The 8,839-nt window shown below is 41.7% G+C and overlaps 1 protein-coding gene across 1 annotated transcript in view; it reads right to left on the reverse strand.

Annotated features, from left to right (window-relative positions):
• The window catches only part of LOC109935843 (transcription cofactor vestigial-like protein 2), a 52,067-nt gene extending 43,840 nt beyond the window's left edge, over positions 1-8,227 (reverse strand). The window contains exon 1 of the mRNA XM_048613190.1: positions 8,127-8,227. The gene's annotated coding sequence lies outside the window, so the exon portion shown is untranslated. The remainder of the gene's footprint in view (positions 1-8,126) is intronic.
• Positions 8,228-8,839: the final 612 nt, after the last annotated feature.

An 8,839-nucleotide genomic window follows, 5' to 3' on the forward strand; every position in this document is an offset into this window, starting at 1 on the left:
GAAGGTAAATGCAATCTTAGCATTCATTTCAAGGGGGTCCAAATACAAAAGTAGAGATGTACTGCTGAGGCTGCAAAAGGCTCTGGTCAGACCAGTCTGGAATATTGTGAACAGTTTTAGGCCCTATATCTAAGGAAGGATGTGCTGGTATTGGAGGAGGTCCAGAGGAGGTTTACAAGAATGATCCATGGGATGAAGGGCTTGTCATATGAGGAGCGGTTGAGGATTGAAGTTTAGAAAGATGAAGGGGAATATGATTGAAACTTACAGAATACTGAGGCCTGGATAGAGTGGATGTGGGGAAGATGTTTCCACTGGTAGGACAGACTAGGACCCGAGGGGACAGCCTCAGAATAAAGGGATAACTCTTTTTATAACTGAGATGAGGAGGAATTTCTTCAACCAGAGGGTAGCAAATCTGTGGAACTCTGCCAGAGAAAGCAGAGTCATTGAGTGTATTTAAGACAGAGATTGATATGTTCTTGATTCGTAAGAGGATCAAGGGTTACAGGGAGAAGGCAGGAGAATGGGGTTGAGAACCATAACAACCATGATTGAATGTGGAGCATACTCGATGGACTGAATGGCCTAATTCTGGTTCTATATCTTGTGGTATTATTTTCTCTTGAAAGAAAATGAGTGAGCTAAAATTGTCCCCAATGAAGGACCATAAAGTACCAAACAACCTTCAAGGTTTTTGAACAAAATAAATTGAAACACAGTTTTGGACCTAAATTAGCTGGTTTATCATTCACTCAAATCAAAACACAAGTTTTGGTCTGGAATGCACCACCTATATGTCAATGGATTTGAAATGAAAGCTTAACAATCTTCCAGATTAAACCATATCCAGAACTGGTTGGACCACAAGACCAGATTAATGACAGCAATAATAAGATAGTATCGATCAAGATGACTTAACCCATCAAAGACACATGGTCTCTTAAGAGCAGTCAGTCCAGAGCAGAAGAACAACTTGCATGTATGTAGCACCCTTACAAATTAAGCTGTCACAAGTCCCACTTCATGGGAGTGCTGTAAAGCAAACTTTGATCCTGAGCCACAGCAAGTAATATTCAGAAAACTGGCTGAAGGTTTGCTTAACGGAGAGAAGAGAGACAAAGGCAGAACAGTTTGAAAAGGGAATTTGCAGAGCGCAGGGCTGAATCACCTTTGGCAATTAAAATTGTTGTCAAGTTGTCTATGGAAAATGATTCAGCATAATTACTTTTCCAATTTAGGTATCCCAGTGACCATCGTACAAAGTTTTGATGTGCATTAGCCAGTGGGAATTTGCTATATTACAACAATAACAACACTGCAAAAAACTTCATCGGATGTAAAATAATTCAGAACACCCTGAAGTTGAAATTGGTGCTATGCGGTGGCTGTGTGGTAATGCCATTAGAACAGTAGTCCTGAGTGACAGGCTGCTACTCTTGGAGGCTTTGTTCAAATCTCACTATGGCAGCCGGTGGAATTTAAATTCAATTAATGAATCTGGGATATGAAGATAGGCTCAGTGATGGTGATCATGAAAATGATCATTGTTTGTTATAAAAACCTATGTGGTTCACTAATGTTCATTTAGGAAGGGAATCTGCTGTTCTTACCTAGCGTGACCTACATGTGACTCCAATGAGGTTGACTCTGAATTGCTCTTAGAAAATGGCCAAGGAAACCATTCAGTTCAAAGGCAATTAGAGATATTAAGCAAATGCTGGTCTTGTTAATGTCATCCAAATCCAATGAAATAATTAAGAAAATACAAATATAAATTTTTCCTGTGTTTCATTTCCTCAATAGAAACCTTGTTTCAGCTCCAAAATTGCCACAGCAGCAAGGAAAATCTATTACATAGTTGATAAAATGCTTCATTGTAATCCCTTTAAATGGACATGCATATATGTTCGTTTTTGCCCATGTTGGAGAGATCAACAGAGATTGATTGAAATAAATTCACGTTAAAACTCAATATAAGGACGTGAGAGTTCCATTTGTAATTCAGGTTTGTGCACAATAGGCCATGTTGCCTTTTCACATTAGCAACTTAGGTATAATTTCAAGGTTTGTTGTATTGTGAAATGTCATACGGACTAGCTTTGGAGTCTTCCATGGATCCCACGTTTTCTATGTCTGTCACTTACAGCTATATGTGTTTCTCCATGTTAGATTGTAGAACAGTGTAGTCAGTTGGCATGAGTTTCAATGCATGTGTTGGCATGAGTTTTAATGAAAAACATCAGTTAAGTTGTAGTCAGTTGGCATGTAGCATCCAGAAGAACAATTACTTTTCACCAGTATGTTATTTATCAGGTAAGTCAAAATTTTAATCTCCCCAGATTTCAATAACATCTTGAGATAGCTGTAGGATAATTTTGTGCAAATGTTTCACATGTTCACATTGAATGTCCTTCTCTGCTATTTTAATGTAAGCATCGTTTATTTAAAATAAGTGTACAAACTAAGATATATCAGTACTATTCTGCACTCTATTATAAGCCCGTGTCTGGAATATGGAAGCAAAATATTCACTATTGACCGCAGTTTAATAACAATTAAGATACTTAAATGAGGAAGCAAAACTTGTTTTTGCCGGTAAATCAAGTTTGTCTGCTTCTTGCTAAGTCTGATGAAAGTTACATTTCACAGAAGCAATTGCAGGAAAATTATGACCATCAATCATTTTGATTGATAGACTTAAAAATACATTTTAAGGAAACATAAGCTATGTCCTGGCAAAAGAAGGAAAGTATCTCACCAAATGCAATAACAGTTTGAGATGGCTGCAAGATAAATTTGTGCAAAGGTTTGACACATTCACGTGGAATGCCTTTCTCTGCTATTTTAATGAAAGTAGCATATGTTTAAAATAAATGGGTTAGTGCTGAAATAATGCCATTGTTAAAATAGTGTAGGAAGAAATTTTATACCAATGTAAAACGCTTCTACACAATTATTCCATGGTATAACTTCAAGGCCTTAGAACATTTAGAAACTATTTTCATCTCCTGACAGGATTTTTTTTGTTTTGTTTTTTTTAATGTTTGCCAATCAACACAACACCTGGTTCCAATTTTCCTGAAGTTGTTCTTTGAATCATTTCAATACCTTAGCTGCTTGAAGCATTTAGAATTGATAGAACTTCTCCACTTGCATGTAATACAGCAGTCAGGAAAAGCCTGAGCTTCTGAATAACTATTGAAACTTATTGAAATGCCTACAAGTTACAATATGGGAAGTCAAAAAACAACATTTAGCTGCACCAGCTCACATTAGCATTTAGTCTGTGTGTGATAAATAGTTGTGATTACATTTACCTGCGCTGCTCCCATATCTTTACAACTCACTTTCCTCCATCCATTTACTGAATTTAATGTTGCAGATGCAGCTGCTGTTTCAACCAGTAACCAAGGAATAAAATTCCACGTCCTCATAAATCTCTATGTGGAGAAATGTTTCTTGCCTTCTAATTTGCATCCTTAACATTTAACCTTGCAACTGCGGCCTCTTATTTTTGACCACTCAATGATTGCAAATAACCTGCCTCCATCCACCTTAACCTAATTTTTGACTGATACTTCTATCATATTTCCTGTTATCTGCATCTTTATGACATAATTTAAACAATTTATAACTTAAGTTAAAAAAAACCTCTGTTTGCATTTGTATTTTGACACACTGAGCATGTGAATCCATATTGTATCACTTTTTGTTTTCCAACAGTGTGAGTCCCAACATTACACACCATGCTCTAATTGCAGTCTTTGACTGTAAGACCATAGGAATGGTAACAGGAGTAGGCCATTCAGCCCCTCAACCCTGCTCCACCATACAATAGGGACATAGCTAATCCTACAGTCCTCACCTTACCTTAGTAATGGGGCAGCATGGTGGCTCAGTGGTTAGCACTGCTGCCTTAGAGCACAAGGGACCCTGGTTCAATTCCAACCTTAGGCAACTGTCTGTGTGGAGTTTGCACATTTCTCCCCATGTTTGTGTGGGGTTGCTCCAGTTTCCTCCCACAGTCCAAAGATGTGCAGGCTAGGTGGATTAGCCATGCTAAATTGCCCATAATGTTCAGGGATGTGTAGATTAGGTGGGTTATAGGAGGATGAGTCTGGGTGGGGTGCTCTGAGGGTCAGTGTGGATTTGATGGGCCAAAGGGCCTGTTTCCACTCTGTAGGGATTCTATGAGTTTCTATCCCTGACCTCAGTAATCTTTTCTATCAGCTTGATATCACCTCATGACTTTCATGTTCAAATCCCAAGATAAAACCTGTATTTCCATTACTTTTTTATGAACAGTTGCCCGTCTGAATTTTTGCCTTTAGTGACTTGTGAGCCTATACCCCAAATTTACTTAACTCATTCACAGCACTGGACCGTGGCCAATCAGAGTGTAACTAGTGCTTCTTAATGCACAGCTCACTCTCCATCCTATGTCGCCCCTATTTCAAAATTGTTGAAAACTGATGGCTCCAGGGAGACCAAGGGTGCTCAATGCATTAATAATGGCTTGAAGGTAGGAGATAGAAGGTGGTGGTAGAGGGTTGTTTTTCAGACTGGAGGACTGTGATTAGTGGTGTGCCACGAGGATCAGTGCTGGGTCCACTGCTTTTCGTCATTTATGTAAGTGATTTGGATGTGAATATGGGAGGAAAAGTAAGTAAGTTTGCAGATGAAACCAAAATTGGAAATGTCGTGGTCAGGGAGGAAAGTTATCTCAGAGTACAATGGGACCTCGATCAGATGGGCCAATGGGCCGAAGAGTGGCAGATGGAGTTTAATTTAGATAAATGTGAGGTGTTGCATTTTGGTGAGGCAATTCAGGGCAAGTCTTATACAATTAATGGTGAGGTCCTGGGAGTGTTGCCGAACAAAGAGACCTTCAGTGCAGGTTCATAGTTCCTTGAAAGTGGAGTTGCAGGTAGACAGGGTAGTGAAGAGGCATTTGGTACGCTTGCCTTTATTGGTTAATGCGTTGAGTATAAGAGTTGGAAAGTCAGGTTGCATCTGTACAGGACATTGGTTAGGCCACTTTTCGAATACTGCATTTAATTCTGGCCTCCCTGCCAAAGGAAAGATGTTGTTAAACTTGAAAGGGTTCAGAAAAGATTTACAAAGATGTTGCCAGAGTTGGAAGGTTTGAGCTATAGCGAGAGGCTGAATAGGCTGGGGCTATTTTCCCTGGAGTGTCGGAGGCTGAGGGGCGACCTTATAGAGGTTTATAAAATCATGAGGCTCATGGATATGGTGAATAGCCAAAGTCTTTTTCCCAGGGTAAAGGTGTCCAAAACTAGATGGAATAGGTTTAAGGTGAGAAGGGAAAGATCTAAAAGGAACCTAAGGGGCAACTGTTTCATACAGAGTGTGGTGTGTGTTTGGAATGAGCTGCCAGAGGAGGTGGTGGAGGCTGGTACAATTACAACATTTAAAAGGCATCAGGATGGGTATATGAATAGGAAGAGTTTAGAGGTAAATGGGCCAAATGCTGGTAAATGAGTCTAGATTAATGATCATTTTTCTGGTTCGCTTGGACGAATCAGATCGAAGGGTCCTTACTGTACAAATGTACGACTCTATAATTCTATGGTTCAGGATGGGGTTACAGTATCCAATAAAGTAGACAATCATTCACAAAAGATAGACAAAAGATTCCTTTGGACCATGTATCTTCATGGTGGGATCCCCAAATGTCTTCTTGGATGGTCACCCTCATGTATCCATTCTTCTTATATGCAATAGGGATTGGGTCCTTTGGAATTTTTCCCAGGTGATCACTGCTGGCACCATATTATTTATCATCTCTACCAGTATGTAGCATTGGCCTTTTTATCCACAGGACTAGACTAATACTCTGGAGACACAAGTTCAAATACCACCACAGCAGGAATTTCAATTTAAATTTGATTAGTGAAATCTAGAATTGAAAACTAGTAACCGTGAAACTATCAGATAAGGAGATCTGCCAGTCCCATTCCGGCCCCCACCCACAACTCTTTCTCCGATACATCGATGATATCATCGGTCCTGCTTCCCTCTCTCGTCAAGAATTGGAAAACTTAATCAATTTTGCCTCCAATTTCCACCCTGCCCTCACTTTCACCTGGTCTATCTCTGACTCCTCCCTTCCCTTCCTCGACATTTCTGTTTCCATTTCTGGGTATAGACTGGCCACTAATATCCATTACAAACCCATCAACTCCCACAGCTACCTGGACTATACATCTTCACACCCCACTTCCGGTAAAGACTCCATCCCATTCTCTCAGTTCCTCCGTCTCCGTCGCATATGTTCAGATGAGGCCAACTTCAACAAGGGAGCCTCCGAAATGTCCACATTCTTCCTCAACCGAGGATTCCCCAGCTCCGTTGTCGACAGGGCCCTCAATCGGGTCCGACCCATCTCCCACACTTCTGCCCTCACCCCTTCTCTTCCCTCCCGCAACAGCGATAGGGTTCCCCTTATCCTCAACTACCATCCCACCAGCATCCACGTCCAGAAGATCATCAGACGCCATTTCCGCCACCTCCAGCAAGATGCCACCGCCAGACACATATTCCCCTCCCCTCCCTTGTCCACCTTCCACAGGAACCGTTCCCTCCTGGACACCCTGGTCCACACTTCCTTCACTCCCAACACCTCCCCACAGCCCTACGGCACCTTCCCCTGTAACCGGCGAAGGTACAACACCTGCGCGTTTACCTCCTCCCTCCCCACAAACCAAGGGCCCAAACATACCTTCCAGGTGAGGCAACACTTCACCTGCACTTCCAAGAATCTAGTCTACGGCATTCGCTGCTCACAATGTAGTCTTCTCTACACTGGGGAAACAAAGCATAGACTTGGCAACCGCTTCTCAGAACATCTACGTTCTGCTCGCAAAAAAGACCCTGAACTACCTGTTGCCTGCCACTTCAATGCACCACCTTGCTCCCTGGCCAACATCTCTGTCTCCGGCTTGCTACAGTGTTCCAGTGAAGCCCAGCGCAAGCTGGAGGAACAACACCTCATTTTCCGCATGGGGACCCTACAGCCCTCTGGACTCAATATTGAGTTCAATAATTTTAGGGCCTAAACTCTCCAATGTCCCAGCCCCCCACCCCACACACCAGGCCTTGTTACCACATAGCCTGCCACTACACACCCCCTGTTGTTAGTCACGAACAGTCCCCATTAACAACTGAATCAGAGATAGTAGGAACTGCAGATGCTGGAGAATCCAAGAAGGGTCTAGGCCCGAAATGTCAGCCTTCCTGCTCCTATGATGCTGCTTGGCCTGCTGTGTTCATCCAGCTCTGCACCTAGTTGTCTCCCATTAACAACTATTCACCCTCCCAGCCTGATCGTTAGCAACTCCTTTGTCTGTCCAACTGTCTTTCTCTCTCTTTGGGCTCTATCCTATCGTTTACTCCCAACCCCACCCACCTCCCTATTTTCTGCATATAAACTGACGTTTTCCCAGCCACCATCAGTTCTGAGGAAGGGTCATCGGACCCGAAACGTTAACTCTGTTTTCTCCTCCACAGATGCTGCCAGACCTGCTGAGCTTTTCCAGCAACTTTGTTTTTGTTGTTGTTGTTGTTGAAGAAGATCTGCTATCTTTATTCAGCCTGCCCTACACATGGTTGCAGACCCAAAGCAATATAGTTAACTGTCCCTGTGAAATGGCTGAGTGGGCCACTCAGTTCAACGGTTTTCTGGGATGGACAACAAAGGGAGCTGGTATAGACACATCTCCTCCTGTGGAAACTAGAGTAGAACTCCTTGGCTCCGATAGAATAGGTGGAGCCAATGTAACATGAACATTAACCCTTTCAGAACCATTTCTATGTCAGTTCTAAATTTACCTTTGTCAAAATGTTTTAAATGAGTTAAACTTGGGCCCTATAAACAGGTCCCAAAATTTAAATTGCATTGATCCTACAGACAAAAGCAATTCCTAGAGAGTAAAGTAAAACCAATAATGCAAAAGCTGCACTTTAGTGCCTAGGATGAATAAGTTTAATAAAAAATAAACTCCACACAGGGCATTACCAGTATAAGTGTAAGACTTGCCATTTTGCAGTTACATTTATGCTTGTGAAAGGATGGAACAACTCAAACTAGAGAGATACAGTACCTTAACCTTCAAGTAATTTCAAACTAAGACTTCAGCTCCAATTTTGCACTTGTCAATGATGTCCCAGGCTTTTGCAATGAATCCTCTGCTGTGAAGAAAATTCTTCTTGGAGTCAGCACTTGGAAAGCATTAGTAATGTTTATATATCTTCAGGAGTAGGAGAGAAAAACAACTCAGAATGAGTGAGAATACTAAAGGATTCCATGGAACCATGTTGATAGAACAACTCGGATGTGCACATAGGGTCAAGATGATTTCATCCCAGTACTCAAGCCAAAAGCAAATGATAAACATTAACATGAACTGCTTCAGCCAGTCTTAAATTATTTTGTAAATGTATACTGTCATATATTGCACTGTTAATTTATGATGGTTTAAATGTCATATTCATCAGAGAATTGCCTCCATAGATGGGTGTCATCATTTACGGTTTGCATGAATGAGGTCACCGTTCATTTATAACTTGAAGCTTGCTGCCAGCCCCTCAGCATCTGCCTCTGATCTGACAGCACCATTGGTGTTCTAAATCACCCAGTCATGTGCTTGCATCCTGGTGACCTGGGGCCCAGGCGTAAACTTAGAAACTTACCCTGTAATTCTAGTCGAGTGGCATTGGTGGGACAGCTGAAGAGAAATCACAAGGACATGATGTAAGTCTGTGCTGTGAATATGTTTGACAGCAGTTAGACAATTTGGCAGCCCATGTTATCGCC

This window comes from Rhincodon typus, chromosome 27 (genome assembly GCF_021869965.1).
Source record: "Rhincodon typus isolate 14 chromosome 27, sRhiTyp1.1, whole genome shotgun sequence".
Classification (NCBI taxonomy): Eukaryota; Metazoa; Chordata; class Chondrichthyes; order Orectolobiformes; family Rhincodontidae; genus Rhincodon; species Rhincodon typus.